The 17317-nt window shown below is 40.0% G+C and overlaps 1 pseudogene; it reads right to left on the reverse strand.

Annotated features, from left to right (window-relative positions):
- Positions 1-16763: 16763 nt before the first annotated feature.
- On the reverse strand, positions 16764-16914 carry LOC127671362 (uncharacterized; annotated as a pseudogene).
- Between the last annotated feature and the right edge of the window lie 403 nt (positions 16915-17317).

The following is a 17317-nucleotide window of genomic DNA, read 5'->3' on the forward strand; positions in this document are numbered from 1 at the left end:
TGAGCAGCTTGTAGGCTCTCAGAGTCTGAACCATCAACTAAAGAACATGCACAGGCTGAACCTAGGCCTCCTGCACATATGAAGCGGATGTGCAGCTTAGTCTTCATGAGGGTCCTGAACAACTGGAGAGGAGGGCTACCCCAAAAGCTGTTCCTGTATATGGGATATGTTCTTGTAGCTGGGATGTCTTGTTTGGCCTCAGTGGGAAAGAATGAGCCTAGCCCCTCTTTATCTCACAGGGTGGGGGAAAACCAGGGGATCTCATCTGCTCAGTGGAGAAAAGGAGAGGGGGATAGGGGAAGGATTGTAGGAGAGAGTGACTGGGATGGGAGTGAGCAGGATGTAAAGTGAGTGAGAATAAACAAACAAACAAATAAAATGAAAATATTTTATCACTAGTCCTTAGGGTAGTACAGATTGTAATAAAAATTATAAATCTTGTCAAAGTTAGGAATGACAGAAAACAACTGAATTTCTTATCCACTGTTGATAGGAGTGTGAAATGGCACAATCATTTTACAAATAATTTAAAATTAAAGTTAAATACATGCCTATTATTTAATCTCTGGCCCCATTCTCCATTTTTAACAAAGAGAAATGAATTCATTTATGAATTACATGTGAATAGCCATAGAAGTTAGTTTTTATAATAGACAAAACTGAAAACAACCTTGAAGTCATTATGAGTGGACTGTGTTAATATACTGATGTGTATTCATAATGAAAACATACTCCTCCTTCCTAAAATATTAAAATAATTGATGTTCTAGAACATACAGCAAAAGTATGCCTCAAGGGTCCAGGTTAGTTGACTGTGTTGGACTTCCTGTGGAGTTCCTATCCTCTTTGGAGCCTGCAATCATTCCTATTTTCCCAGGAGACCCCAAGCTCCATCCACTGTTTGGCTGTGGGTGTGTATCTGTCTGAGTCAGCTGTTGGGTGGACAGCCATGGTAGACGCCTGTCTGTAATCATAACAGAGTATCATTAATAGTCTTAGAAATTGGTGCTTGCTTTGAGATAGGTCTCAAGTTGGGTTGATTATTGATTGGTAATTTCCTTAGTCTGTGCTTCATCCCTGATCCCTGCATTTCTTGTGCGTGGGTGGGGGGTGGTCCTTTTCGCTCCACTGGGGTTCCTGCCTGGCTACAGAAGGTGGCCTCTCCATGTTTCATATCCTCAATGCTGTGAGTCACAGCTAAGGTTACCCCCATTGACTCTTAGGCACCTCCTTCATCTCAGGACTCTGTCTCCTGAAGATGCCCCCCATCAGTTACAGATTTTCATGTACTTTCTCTCTCTCTCTCTCTCTCCCTCTCCCCCGTCTCTTTCTTGCATTTTACAAGTCAGATTTTCACAAAGTTAGGATGGTGTAAGGAGGTGGAGGATGGACTTTGAAAGAGTTATGGGGGAAGAGTGGAGGATGAATATGATCAAAATACATAGTGTGAAATTCTCAAGGAATCGAGAAAATATCACACTAAAATAATTTTCTTGTGTTATTAACAAGTTAATAAAAAAACTAACAAGAACAAATTCTATGCCTCATTTTTTTTAGGTGGGTTGTTTACTTGGCATTGTAGTGTAGTGTAGTGCAGTGTAGTGTAGTGTAGTGTAATGTAGTGTAGTGAATAGGTACTTACTTTGTCAGATGTATAGCTGGTAAAGATTCCTCCTCACAACTGTTCACTTCAGTACTGGTGTCTTTTGTGGTGCAGAAACTTCAGTTTCATTTATCAGTTGTTGATCTTAAGTCAGGTTGTTGTTCAGAGAGCCCTTTCCTGTTGCGATGAGTTTAAACATATTCTCCACTGTCTCTTCTGTTATCTTTAGGATTCTTGTGCTGGGCTCCATGGCCCATTTGGAGAAGAGTTTTGCTCGGGGTGAGAGATAAGGATGAGATGACATTCTTCTTCATTTTCTCCATGTTGACCAGTGCCATTTGTTGAAGATGCCGCTTTTTCTCCAGTGCATATTGTTGGCTCCTTTGTTAAAGAATAAAGTGAATTTAGGAGTGTGGATTTATGTGTGGGTTTTCAACTCTGTTACACTGATCAATGAGTCTGATTTTATGCAATTACCATGTGGTTTTCGTCACCAGAGTTCTATAGTACAACTTAAAATCTGGAAAGGGGATATTTCCAGAAGTTTTTGTTTGTTTGTTTGTTTGTTTGTTTTTGATTTGTTTATGATTGTTTTGTTTGTCTCTTTTTGGGATTTCCACATAAAACTTAAAATGTGTGTATGTGTGTGTGTGTGTGTGTGTGTGTGTGTGTGTGTGTGTGTGAGTGTAGAATTGTATTGAAAATATGATGGAAATCACAATGATTCTGCCTATTGTTTTTCACAATATGAATCATGCTATGCATGTGCTTGGTATAGTTTCCTTAACCTCCTCTCTCTTGGTATATTTGCTGCTTGTATATCGGAAGGGCACTGGGTTTTGTGTGTTAATTTAGCATTCTGCTACATTGCTGAATGTATTCATCAAATATAAGAGTATTCTGGTGGAGACTGTTCCATACAGAACTGGATTATCTGCCAATAAAAACACTTAGATTTTTTCCTTTCTTATTGATATTCCTTTTTGTCTTCTTTACTTGTGTGATTGCTCAGGTTAAGACTTCAAGTCGTATGTTTAACAGGAACAGGGAGAGTAGACATCCTTGCCTTGTCTCTGATTTTAGTGGAAATACTTAGTGTTGTTTTCCGTTTAGGGTGATGCTGACTGTAAGCTTCCTGTCTGTTGCTTTTATCATGTTGATCTATGTTCTCTGCCATCTTATTCTCTTCAGGATTTTATCATGAATAAATACTGGATTTTACACAAGCTTTTTCTGTACCTAAGGAGATGGTCATATGGTTTCTGTCATTTAGTCTATGTATGTGGTGAATTTAACAATTTCACTTAGGATATATTAGGATATATATTAGGATATTTCATTAGGATATATATATCCTAATGACACATGGTATATGATGGATACATATTAAGCATTTACCAAATGACTAAATGAATGAACCTGCTCTCACATATAAGCTGGCAAAATGAACTAGTAAATATTTCCCTGGGAAAAAATTTCCATATTAGTATTCATTAAGCTATTCATAATCTTTGACCTTAAAAGAATATTCTTAAAAAAGCATTACAGGGTGATCTTTCAGGTGGGAAATGATATCTTGAGACACAACTTATAATAATGAAAGGCTGGGTGGACTGAAAGCAGCAACAACAGAATGATTAAGTACAGTCAGATAAAGTCTGTTCAACTGAATACTACAGAGTCAATAAAAATTATTGTAAAGAACAGCTGACTTGGAGCAGTCTTTCAAAAACATTGAAAATTAAGACTATCTCATTTGGCGTAGTAGTCATAATTTTTTTTAAAGTGCTCAAAGCCAGGCACAGTGACTACTACTTGTAGTTTTAGGGCTTGTCAGGCTGAGGCAGAAGGATTGATGCCAGTTTAAGGCCAGCTTGGACTATACAGTGAATTTCTTACCAGCATGGGCTACAGAGTGAGATGTTATTTCAAAACCATTAAACTAAATGAAAATGGAAGTACTGAAAAATGAAAGTCATGGTGCTATTATAGGAACACCACCCTTTTATTCAGACTTTTGTTGATGTTTTGATGACAGGTGACATCTTGACTAAGGATAAGACACTAATGGCTTCCTTAAACTATAGAACAACACCAATTTAGCCTAGCAGTTTAGATACTAAACATTCTCCTCCCAAACTATATTTCCATGATCATCTTTTCCTAGTATATATGTAAAGCACAGAGAAGTTAAAGCTGTGTGATGCTGTCCTTTCATGGCAAATAACTTTATGCCTGCTCTGAAAACACACTCCACTGTCCGCCCCTTTTACTACTGAGGAAGTCACTATCTTTACTTGTATTATATTGCTCCTAGCTTCTTTTTAAACTTTCAAAGTAGACTTTCTAGGAGGAAAATAGTCTTCTCTTCAAGGGTTAGGGGAGGGAGGAATGGCCCTTTGAGGGGAGCTTGAGTAGGCTTGTGCAGCCCTGAGCTGGTGGCATGTGACTCCTGATCCTCCAGGAACACTGGACTCCAAGCACTATTCTCTCAGTCAGAGTTGAAACCTCCATGCATGGCTTGCTGAGCTGGTTTTCAGAGGAAAGAATAACAACTCTGAAGTGCTCTTCTGATGCTGGCAAGATGCAGACAAATTCAATAGCAGAAAGACCTTGTAAGCAAAGCTGGCATCACAGCCCACCAACTCCTTCTCTCCTGCTCCCTCCCTCCCTCTCTCCTCTTTCTCTTCTCCTTCCCCTTCTCTCTTTCCTGTTCTAAACATATAAACATCAAGTATGTAAAGAACGACTAGGTCACCCAATGAGTTATTACACTGTCCTTGTCTACCTTGGTATGTAGTGGCTCAGAGAAGAATTAGTTCAGATTTCTTACTTAAAAGAGGAATGAGCCTTCTCTTGAGTAATTTATCTTCTTAAATGATGTTAGCTAGCTTCTTGACACTAAATCCTACCTCTGGAGGTGCCCATTTGTTCAGTATGAGAAAATAACTACCTCTCCATGCCCTGGGACATACACCATGATCCAGAAGGAAATGATGTCATGAGAGGAGGAATCTGGGCAGAAGGGAAGTAGGTGTAGTGTTTATGGACGTTGACTCTGAGGTCAGACCACTCTGCCTGTGATGCAAGGTTTGTTCTATTACCAGTTAATATTAACCTCACTGTGTTGCAATTTCCTGATCTGCAAAATAGGATGATGATAGAATGACTTCACACCATTGTTTTATGATTTCCATGATTAAACAAAATGATACTCACAAAACTTAGTGTCTAGCACAGTGGTTTTCAATAAATGCTAGTGAAACTTCAAATGACTGTCTTCAGGTTTATGTAGAAAATGTTATAACTGGAATTAATTGATGCTTTCACAATATGTTACAAAAGGATTTTGGTATCCCTACAACAAGGTGCAAACACAATAAGACATTTCTTGAAAATTACATGCATTCTAAGAAATGTGTTCATTGTTATGTGAACATCACAGTGTTTTCACAAACCAAATGGCTATGACGTCACTATTAGCAGATACAATCTTAAAGGATCATCACTGTATGTGTGGCCAGTTGTTGCCCAAAATGTTGCTATGAGACCTGACTAAAATAACAGTAGAATAAAGAGAGAGAGAGAGAGAGAGTGCGAGTTGGGTGAGGTCAGGAGGGCATAGCTCATGAATGCTCTACAATGTATCTACAAGTGAGTCATGAGGTCAGCACTGGGATTCCATCTGGAAAAAAGGAGTTTGCAGTAGGCATTCATGATTGGCTTTTTAAAACAATCTTTGGGGGCAATCTCATTTCTGCATTTCTTCCTGCATCCCATTGTATCTTAGCAGTGGAGTAATGACTTAATTTTTCATCTGCTTCCAAATGAGTTGTTTATTCCTGGATTCCTAATAGGTCAAGGGCTTGACTCTATGATTAAGTTTCAGATAGGAAACTTCAGGGTTCACATAAGATCTCTTTGGCCTTCATCTATTCAATAAAGTCATCCTCTGTATTTCATAGTGTCCCCACCAGGCCCATCTTCCTATTTTCCCTGATCCCTCTGGTTTAATTCCTCAATTTTTTTAAAGTGGTTTTCTCCCCTCACCCCACCCTGGTTTTCCTTTGGCTCCTTCTTCCCCTCTTACCTTGTTTCAATATCTTGAATATTTCCCCTTTGGATGCATATACCCAGAGACAGAGTTGAGTCATATTCCTTACCCCAAACCTTTGAAGGATTTGCTCAGTGGATAAAGGCATGAGCTACCAGGACTGATGACCTGGAATTCAATTCTCAGATCTCACAGGGTAGAAGGAAAGAACCAACTCCCACAAGTTGTTCTCTGATCTCCATATCCAGGCCTGCGTGTATATATATATACATGGACATATATATGCACACACATACAGAGAACACTCAATATTAAAAAAATATTATATGTTGAGTCTAGGTCCTGTCCCCCATGTTATTGAAAATGTTGCCAACAGTTTTAAAATGACTTTATCAGAACAAAATTTATAATTTATAACAGATGGTATGATTTATAACAGCATTGGTATATATGTTGGTTGGTATTGAAGTCTCATTTATTTATTGTTCCCTGCAAAGTTAGACATCTTTGGCAGAAAGGGGATGAATATGTGAGATTTCTGTCATAAGCAAAGATTCTACTCAACAGGTCACCTAGTCAAGCTGTTCTGAGGAATGAAGGAACATGTGCACCTAACCACTTTTGAGACAGACTCCCCAAACCCTGGGGGGCAGGACCTGGACTCAACAAGTGACACTTTCTTTCCAAGCAAATAATCCCAATAAATTCAAGTCACACTGAGAAAGTGAGTTCCTTTTTCCTCCACAACTATTGCATAGTGAAATGTTATGGAATCTTGAGATGCTTCATTTTGGAAAGCTGAGATACTGTTGAATTACCTGGCCTTCTCTGTGCTTCCCAGGCATTGATGAATATTGATAAGTTCCATTAGTTGTTTTTGTAGTATCACATATTTGTCCTCAATCTGAGTAGTGAATTTATGCTTCAAAAGATCTGACACTGTTGAATGTTTTTCATAATCTTTGGTCAAGCATCTGTACTGGCAAAAAAGGAAAATATAATTATTAAATAACAGAATTGAAATTATCAATCAGATATTTCAATTGAAATTGAAATATTGAAATATAATAATTGAAATTATCATTCAGTATATGTGCTGCCGAAGCAAGCACTGATATTATCATTCAGATTTTTTTTTTTTTTAAAAACTGCTCTGACTGACCTTTCTTATAAATGTCGATTCAAAGCATATATCAAAAATACAAAATGGTAATGTGATAAATGTTTTTAAACGTGCCCATATCTGTAAGGGATCATACTGTAGTGATATCACATTTCACCCAATACCACTTGTTTATCTCCCGATGAGCACTGTGGCATAGTGATAATCACTGTCTCCACTTCCAAGTCTCCTTTCCAAGTCGCTCAAGATTGGAAGTCTTAATGCTTATTTAAAACAAACACAAACTACTCTTTAGTTTCACTTCAAAAAATATTATAAAGCTTTGAGTGCCTTTTCATTATGTTTCAAACCAAGAAAAACCACCTGATTGTAGTGAAATGTCTGCAGCACTCACACAGAGCTATCCTAACTGCTGTTCCAAGAGTGCTCTGTTCTGTTCTTCCCTTATTTTGGTCTATCTGGATCTGCGTTCTCTTCCTTTTCACATCGCCCATGACACACAGTACATTTGCCTTGCGGTGGCAGAGGTCAGTGAGAAACCAAGACTTTGCTTCCCGCGTGGAGTGCTGCCCTCCTTTGGTTAGTTATAACAGCCAAGAGTCCCGACCACCAAATATGGAATAGAGCTGGGTGACTCAGCTTTTCCTTTCAGTCAGAGCCCTCTTGGAAACAAACAAGGCAGGGTGGAATAATTCCACTCTCTCTCTATTTTTTTTTCTCATCTTAACTGACTTCAAAGATTATTTGTTTAGGGAGAAAGAAAGAAGATAAAAATCTGTATAGGCAACAGAACTTTCATGTAGTAAGCATAAACTCCAGGAAAGCCAAGGATTACTTTGACCACATCAGTGCTCTTCAGATGAACAACGGCTTGTATGTATCAGGTAGGGGCTGCTCAGAGCAAACGTCCTAGAGGCCCTTTCAGATGAAGAACAGCTTCCTGCCTTAGAGACTGCAGAGGCAAGTGGAGGGCTATTTTTCATATTGCTATTAAGCATCTGCACAAGTAAGAAATAATAGAGAAGCTGGCCTAGAAGGTAAAAGTCACCTTCTTTAGATCTTGTGGGTGTCAAGCCTGCATCAGCCATCCTGCTCTTGATGATTTAGTAAGAACAAAGTGAATGAGAATGGTTTGAGCCCAGTGAGAACATTTTTAACAAAGGGTGATTGATGAGAGACTGACAGGAAAGAGCGGCCCAGTGACTGAAGGAACCTCATAGGACAGAACTCTTCTAGGAGAGTATTCTTAGGAGTCATTTCATTTCTCTGTCTGTCTGTCTCTATCTCTATCTGTTTCTGTCTCTCTTTGTCTCTGTCTGTCTCTGTCTGTTTTTGTCTATCTCTGTCTCTGTTTCTATTTCTGTCTCTGTCTCTGTCTGTCTCTTCCATTTCTCTATCTCTGTCTCTCTTCTGTCTCTGTCTGTCTCTGACTCTCTCTCTCCCTTCTCTGTCTCTGTCTGCTTCTTTCTCTGTCTGCCTCTATCTGTCTGTCTGCCTGTCTGTCTGTCTCTTTGTCTTTCTCTCCCTCAATACAAATTGGTGTTTAGCCTAATTGTTATCAGACTGGTCTCACCCAGCAACTGATGGAAACATATGGCAAAGACCCACAGTCACACATTAGGCAGAGCGTGGGAAATCCTGAGGAAGATTGGGATGAAAGATTGTAGGAGCCAGAGGGGACAAGGACACCACAAGAAAACCCCACAGAATCAGCTAATCTGGGCTCACAGGGGCTCACAAAGACTGAATCAACAATCAGGGAGCCTGCATGGGCTGACTGCATGGGCTGACTTCCTCAGCACATGTGTTACAGAGTTGTGTAGCTTGGTTTTCTTGTGAGACTCTCCTAACAGTGGGAGTAGGAGCTGTCTCTCTGACTGTATTTCCTGCCTTTGGGACCTTTTCTGTTACTGGGTTGCCTCCTCTAGCCTTAATAGGAGAGGAGGTGCCTAGTCATACTGCAATTTGATATTCCACGGTTGGTTGATGTCTACCAGAGGCCTGCCCTTTTCTGAAGACAAACGGAGGAGGAGTGGGTGGAGGGAGGGAAACGGGGAGGCAAGAGAGCAAGGGACTGGGAGGAGGAAAGGGGAAATTGAAGTCAGGATGTAAAAAGAAATGTTCTAGGATAGTTGATTTTAGAACGTTCTGTGTCTTTGCTAGGAATCTCAGTGAACATCAGTGGATACAAAGACAATATCAGTAGGCAGGCTTGCACTATTAATAACGGGAAAGCTCAGTTCAGAGTGGTCTTGAGCTTTATCTCACGTGTCAGTAAAACCCAGCTTCCTTGGATCTGAAAGGGAAAGGCATTCCAACACTGAAACTCAGCGGGTGACAGGAAGCCCCATACCTATCGGAGGAGGATAGGTTTGTGGGCCGGCACTTGATGCGATCTTGGCACCATCTTTGATTAGGAGCAAATGTTAGCGGAAGGATCAGGTGTCAGTCATGAGAAGAGTTGTCCGCCACTGTCCTGAGATGGTCAGCAGGTCCCCACCCCTTCTTTTTGAAATGTGATCTGGGGTCCACAAACAGCCACAGTGACTTGGATCACTGCCACATGCTCTAAATTGGGCTACAGAGGTTGACTTCATGCCAAGACTTGATACAGGATGCAGCTTGAAATATTCGACTGGGGAGGGGGTTGGGGATTCTTTTTCATTTTCAATAATGCTATTTGAGGAGATAGGATTGTACAGGGACATCAAAGAGCAAATTAAGTGTGATTTGTCATGCACTAAGCAGAAGGGATCCAAAAAAATGCCTGAAACTTGCTTGGGTTCAATTTTAGTTCCTGTAGATTACTTAGCATCAGGAAGATGATGTTCCTTTTAAAAGATGTAGGCTTCCTAAAATATTACACATGCAAACCTTGTAGAAAAGTCCATCAGAAACAAAGGAAATCAGTCTTCCAGGCAAGGGTATGAATGCATGCATAAATAGTTTCTTTTATTTGTGTGTGAATTTGCAAGCAGCACCTCACTGGAGCTGAACTTTGCTGTATAAATAGAACCATCTGGTGTATCCAAGAATTTCAGTCTCTAGAGATCAGGATCATAAACCATCGATCCTCCACAGGCTGGGCAGTGTTTTAGTTTGAGTGAAGCTTTCCCACAGCATTGCTCTAATTGTTTTGGTCTTTTTAATTTTCAAAATATTTTTTTTGATAAGTTAGCTTTTCCAATCTGGTGCTTTTTGTATTTCAATGTGGGTGGGGTCTATCCCATTATTTTGGCAATGTGTCAGAAGAACAATGCATCCTTTCAGGTGTTTTGATTAATGAGTTTTCATTTAATGTATACACAGGGCAGATTAATAGAACGTTTCAAAGAGAAAGAGTTCCATTCCAGTTTTCTGATGGGAAAAAGAGACCCAGAGTGACAAGTTCAAGGTCCCATGTCCCATAGCTATTCGCTTCTAAACATGATCTAGATTTTGTGAGTCCCAGCTGAATAATCTTTTTTCTCACAGTGACTTTAATTTCATGTTTATTTTCATTTAAGTATGGTTAGCGAGCATGTCTCTGAATTAAATATAGAGAGCCTAGTCTCTGACCAGTTGACCAAGTAAGATCTAACAGCTAAAACACTGGTTAAGTTTCACAAGGTTAAATTTCTTTTGCTTTTTTTTTTTTTACTCTCTCCTGCCTTTCATTAGGGAAAACACTCAGTATCAATCTACTTTTTCGGAAGAGAATTCTGAAACCAGAATTTATTTCTTTGGAGGGCCAAAATAGACTGTTTGCAAAAGTCACATCATTGAAGGCTAATTAAAGGATATTCACATTCAGAAAGTTGAACAGGAAAGTACCTGGGAAGCTTTAGGAGCGGAAGGCAAAGGACTGGATTCCAGGAGTAGAAGGATAGATCTTACTGGTCCAGGCAGGGCTCTATAAAGTAATTCGAAATGTTTAGGCTGGGTTAGTGAGTAACTGCAGCACCTGGAATTGTCATTCATGGGGACAGTGTGGATAGGCGTTCTCATCTTTTTCCTAGGACACCTTCTTTTGATCAGCAATAATTTGAAGTAAACCTAATGCATCAGGTATTAATGAGAAAGGGAATTCATGTGGGAGAGAGAATGGTTTAAATAACGGGAAAGCTTTTTCCAACCTGTTTTCTACAATTTTCTGAGGTTGGCCAGGTCTGTTATACAGATTCCCTATCTCAGCTTCAGAAAGAACCGGTCATGGAAACTCAGGCTTTAACAATTTATTTTGTTGTAATATTATAGATTCTTCCTTTTTAATCTGGGCATACAACAGTGTTGTTATTAGTGGGATTTATGTTGACACATGTGTGGCAATTATCTCCACTGTTTTATGCATACGTGGATATTTGCCGAGTCATTTATTTGGGAACAGTGCGTGATCCAGACCTTAGTGGATATACCTAAAAGCCTTCCCCAGTTTAGGAAAAGACAGACTTCAACTAGTTACAAGGTTAGACACTGTAAGGCTTTAAAGTAATAAGAAGATACAAAGAAGCTCAAAAAATACTTAAAGCTAATGTTTGCCTTCTCTTTTGAGAGTCCAGGCTTCAACATTATGTACCAAGTATGGGCAGCTTTGTGACAATCTTTTCATGACTTAACTTTTTACCAAAACCATAGGCAGGGCAGGTCATTGCATCTAAGCCTGAGAGTGAAGCCAAGTTTTGTTTAGTGGTAGTATTCTTAGTGGTTCCTTTTTAAAAATAGTTTTTCCTTTACGGTGTAGTTCATGCTTTTCCCAGGCTGGTGTAGTGAGCCTTGGTAAGTCGGCAGTTAATAGGGAAGCCCGACTGTTCATTAAGGAGGCTGGGTCTCCTATTCAGCAGGCTTTCCATGACTGCAAGACAGTGAGCAGGCTTAGGTTATAAACTCCACAGGCCTTGGATTGCTATATATATAATTTTTACATTCTAGAGTTGGTCAAATTTTGCCAAAAGACATCTTGAAGTTTGTTTTTATATTGCTATCTAAATTTATTGGCTAGTGCCCAGGTTTTGGAGCAGGACAGGAAGATCTCAGTTAATTAAAGCACACACACACACACACACACACACACACACACACACACTTAATGTTTCTTAATCATATCAACTCAAAAAGAACCAAATATGGTTACATTTTATAAAGTTTTATTCTGTTATTTGTACCTTTAAAAATGTAACAATTGACCTTCCAAGATAGGATACCATGTTTTTATTGGCATCTGGGTCTATGCAGGTTTTGACATTACCTAGTTTAAAGATGCCATAGAAAGCAACGGGGATCAGCAAGAGTGAGTGAATTCGGGTCCCAGCTTCATCATAAGAGCTCTGTGACCTTCACAAATGATCTTAAGTCTCAGGGCACATGGGAGGAGGGTTCAGGACCTACTACAGCAGCGTTAACTCTTCTGCATCTGGTGACATTTCTTTTTTATTGGTTCCTATGTGTAATCTCACCCAGACTTGCATTGAAGCACATGATGTTGGAATGTGAGTTACTCCATCAGTCATCTGTTAGAGGATTCAAAGGTTCTCAAGGATACAATATTTAGTCAATTGTTTGTGAAAGACATATCAGTGCTGGTCTTGATCATTTCTCCCTTCATTTCCCCCTTCATCTCTCACTATTTCCTTTTATGGAAACCAGTATCCAAATCTTGGAGATTTGGACACACTGTCACTATTGCATACATGCAAGATATACAGTAAACTTTCAGGAATGGAGGAGACTTTTTTTTTTTTTTTTTTGATGAGTGAGATGAGCTCAGAGGAAAACTTCCTGCCCAGTAACAGCCTCCATTTTGACATAGACCATGATCAAATGTTGGTTTTCTACCTCCTACAGAACGCAAGTCCAGAAGGACTCTGACCATTTTGTCTAGCCAGAGTTGACCACATAGTATCAACCAATGTGGCTGTATCCCGAGCTCTACCAGGAACCTCCCTTCCCTTCTTCCCACAGAATTTTTCCTCATGTTATTTCAAACCCTTCCTCCTTTCCAACCAACTGTATGATGCTTCTTTCTCATGGATTTAGTGGAAAAATAGAGGTGTGCTCCATTAGATTAAATGTGCATTTTCATTTGGAGACATCACTTTCAGTGCCACACTGTTGGACACTTTTTTTCAAAAGTAAGTTCCTCCAAGGGGCTGGTGAGAGATCAGTCCCCTGCAACCCTGGTTACAAAGAAATCCAAAAACTAACACGCGCTTTTAAGAAGCAGAACATTTTCAATGAAAATGCTGTGTTAAATGGAGTGAAAAAAGAACACGCACATTTTTTTCGTCTAATCTTTTATTTTATGTTTAACAAAGGCAAATATCTGTCACAAAGAAAAACTTTTGGTACTTGATAGAGTTGATTAAAAAGTAGGAAGTGGTTTTTTAAAAATCATATTTACTTTCTGTGTGTGTCTGTATTATATGTGTGTAGATATGTGAACCACCTTGCATGGATGCCAGAGCCCGATGCTCAGTGGTTCCCTGCCTCAGTTCATGAGGCAGAGTCTCTCCCTGAATGTGAGTAGGGCAGGCAGGCAGGTCAGGTGCTCTGTCTGCCCACTGAGCTCCTGGATGCCCTTCTTTCTACCTCCCTGAGCTGGGACTGAAGGCCTACACCCCCACACTCCGGAGTTTTACATGGCTGTTGGGGGATCTAAACTCAGGTTCTAATGCTTTCATGGTAAGTGTTTTCCAGGTCTCCAGCCCTTCCTATTTAAAATTTTAACTTGTAAAAACTCTGAGAAGTAAGCACAGAGTATCTATTTTATGACTAAAGAAAAAAATTATCATCCAGACAATGAACCGTTCTCCAATCTTAGATAGAATTGGCATATTCACAATATTTTAAAAAATGAGATGATATCTAGAAAACCATTATAACGATTATAACAAGAATTGGATCTAGGCATCTTTGTGAAGGCCCCTCTACCCCTTAAACTGAAGAACTCAAAATGTCCTCTAGGTGGAGCACCAGGCTTTGCTTTGTGAGGAGAAATACTCCTATTTTTGTAAAAGTAACCTCAAAACTTCATTTTAAATGGAAAACAATGTAAAGAACTGTATTTTTCACCATGACTAATTTCGTTGTAAATTCTACCTTAATGTAAAAATTGTAATTTTTTGATTGTAATGTATTCTTTTTTGTTATTTATTTATTTTTATTAGTTATTCGTTTACATTTCAAATATTGTCCCCTGTCCTGGTCCCTCCTTTATGAGATCCCCAACCCATTCACCTTCCCTTTTGCCTCTAAGAGGGTGCTCCCATACACACCTACTCTCTCCCACCTCACCCCTCTAGCATCCCCCTTCTCTGGACCACCAAGCCTCCACAGGACCAAGTCCATTCCCTGCCACTGAGACCAGACAAGGCAGCCCTCTGCTATATATGTAGCAGGGACTACAGACTGGCCTGTGTATGATTTTTGGTTGGTGGTTTAGTCCCTGGGAGCTCGGAGGGGTCTGGTTAGTTGATACTGCTGTTCTTCCTGTGGGGGTTCTTCAACTCCTTCAGTCCTTCCTCTAATTTTTCCATTGGGGTCCACAGGCTGTGAGTATCTGCATCTGTCTCAGTCAGGCGCTGGCAGAACCTCCAGGAGGCCAGCCTTGCCAGGCTCCTGTCTACAAGCATATCTTGGCATCAGACACAGCATTGGGTTTGGTGTCTGGAGATGGGACGGATCCCAGGGTGAGGCACTCTCTGGATGACCTTTCCTTCAGTCTCCGCTCCATTTTTGTCCCTACATTTTCTTTAGGCAGGAACAATTTTGGGTTAAAAACTTTAAGATGGGTAGGTGGCCCTATCCCTCATCTGGGGGCCATGTCTATCTACTGGAGGTGATCTTTTCAGCTTCTATCTTCCTGCCGTTGGACTTTTTGGCTAATGTCATCCCCATTGGGTCTGTCTTGCATCCCTGGTGTCTTGGACTTTCTAGTGATTTCCCCTGTTCCCCACCTCACACTGCTACATATTTATATTCATTCTCCTGGCTCTCTGGGCTTCTCTCCTCTTTCTCTCACCACACCTGATCTGCTCCCCTTTCCCCTCTTCCTACCCTCTCCCACCCATGTCTCTCTCTCCTTCTATCTCCTGTGCTTATTTTGTTCCTCCTTCTAAGTGGGATTGAAGTATCCACACTTGGACTTACAAAGAACTCAAGAAGTTAGAATCCAAAAAAGCTGAATAGCCCAATTAAAAAAAAATGGGGTACAAAGCTAAAAAGAATTTTCAACTGAGAAATCTTGAATGGCCAAGAAACAGCTAAAGAAATGTTCAGCATCCTTAATCATCAGGAAAATGCAACCCCAAACGACCCTGAGATTCCACTTTGCACCAATCAGAATGGCTAAGATAAAAAACTCAGGTGACAGCAGATGCTGGAGAAAGAGGAACACTCCTCCTTTGCTGGTGGGATTGCAAGCTGGTACAACCACCTTGGAAATCAATCTGGCAGTTCCTCAGAAAATTAGAAATAGATTTAACTGAAGACCCAGCTATACCATTCCTGGGCATATACACAAAAGATGCCTCACCATGCCACAGGGGCACGTGCTCCACTATGTTCATAGCAGCTATATTTGTAATAGCCAGAAGCTGGAAACAACCCAGATGTTCCTCAACTGAACAATGGATACAGAAAATGTACATTTACCCAATGGAATATTACTGAGCTACTAAGAGTGAAGACATCGTGAGTTTTTCAGGCAAATGGATCTAGTTGGTAGTGTAGAGCATAATAAAAGCAGCAGTTCTTTTAGACAGAAACAATTCTGTGTCAGAAATTTTGACTGTGGGTTAGTAACCCAAGAACTGCAGGAACAAAAATAGAGAAGAGACTGAAGCAAAGATGGGCCAATGACCATCCAAACTTGGGACCCATTGCATGGGGCGTGGTGTACCAAGGCTTGACACTACTGTTGATACTTTGATGCACTTACAGACAGGAGCCTGTTATGGCTGTTCTATGACTGAGACAGACACCGACACACCCAAACATTGGACTCAAGTCTGGGACTCTTATGGTTGAATTAGGGGAATGATTGAAGAAACTCAAGGGGAGGATGACCCCAGAGGAAGACCCCAGAGGAAGACCAGCAGCCTCGACTAACCAGACCCAAAGGAGATCTCAGAGACTGAGGCACCAGGAGCGTACACGGGCTAATCCGAGCCCCTGACTCATGTACAGCAAAGGTCTGCTGGGTCTGGCTTTACTGAGAGAAGATGCCCCAGGGATGCGGGAGGCCTGAGGGGAGGAAGTACTTTCTAGGAGGCAAGGGGGAGGAGGAATGGGATGAGGGCCTGTGGAAGGGAGGACCTAAAGGAGGGTGTCAAAGACTGGAATGTAAATAAATGAAATAATAAAAAAAGTATCAGTGTGGTGAATCTTTGTTGCTCTAGTTGCCCCTTCCTGACATCACTGGATATTTCCTTCCTTCCTTCCTTCCTTCCTTCCTTCCTTCCTTCCTTCCTTCCTTCCTTCCTTCCTTCTTTTCTTTCTTTCTTTCTTTCTTTCTTTCTTTCTTTCTTTCTTTCTTTCTTTCTTTCTTTCTTTCTTTCTTTCTTTCTTTCTTTCTTTCTTTCTTTCTTTCTTTTTGAATTCTTTTCCTCCAAGTACATGGAGTCTTGGAAAGCTAATAAAGGAAACCAAGGAGTCCCGGGAAACTTCTCTGGATAAACAAACATTAGGCATGTGACCATTAGTCACTAGGAGATTTTAAGTCTTCAGTAGTTTGTAAGGAAAATGAAGCCGTTGTCATTCCTTACCTTAGGTGACAACTAGTATGCAAGCCACACATCTAATTGTCCTCATTGTTCTGGGGTATCCACTAATAACTTTAAAAAACAAACAAACAAACAAACAAATAAACAAACAATTTGCCTTTGTTCTTGAACTAGTCAAAGTTAATGCCTGGTATTTTTGTAAGCAGAATATTCAAGTATTTTCCATATGCACCACATTCTCCAAACACAAAGATCCTTAACATTACAATTTTAAAGCATTCAGAAAAGTCCTTGTGAGTCCAGAGGAATAATCCAAGACTGAGCCACACAGAACAATCGGAGCATTCTTTCCCAGTAACCCTATTTGGAAACATAACCACAGTATTATGTTCTGCATCTTTTACACTTGATCTTAGCCAAAAGGCCGAGAAGCAATGTTCTGCATCTTTTAGTTATGAGTTTTAATTATAGTTAAAACTAGCTGACAACATAGTTACAGTACTCATTGAATAAGTGAAAAAATGTTTTCTATTATACCAGAAAATATGCTAAAGTCATATCTTAATATTTCTATCTCTTTATCTCTCATCTATCTATCTATCTATCTATCTATCTATCTATCTATCTATCTATCCCAGTTTCCCGTGTCTTAAAAACTATGTGAAATGAATAAACTTTAGTATCTTTTCCTGTTGTAAATGAGGGAGAAATGAACACCAAGCTGACAAAAATGCTACGAGCAAGAAGCCATAAACAAATATGATAGCTGACTCAGACTGAAAGTATGAGAAATTTGGGGCACAGGGTATTTCTTTTTTCTGCTTTCAAATCATTTTTGC

Source organism: Apodemus sylvaticus, chromosome 20 (genome assembly GCF_947179515.1).
Source record: "Apodemus sylvaticus chromosome 20, mApoSyl1.1, whole genome shotgun sequence".
NCBI classification, from domain to species: domain Eukaryota; kingdom Metazoa; phylum Chordata; class Mammalia; order Rodentia; family Muridae; genus Apodemus; species Apodemus sylvaticus.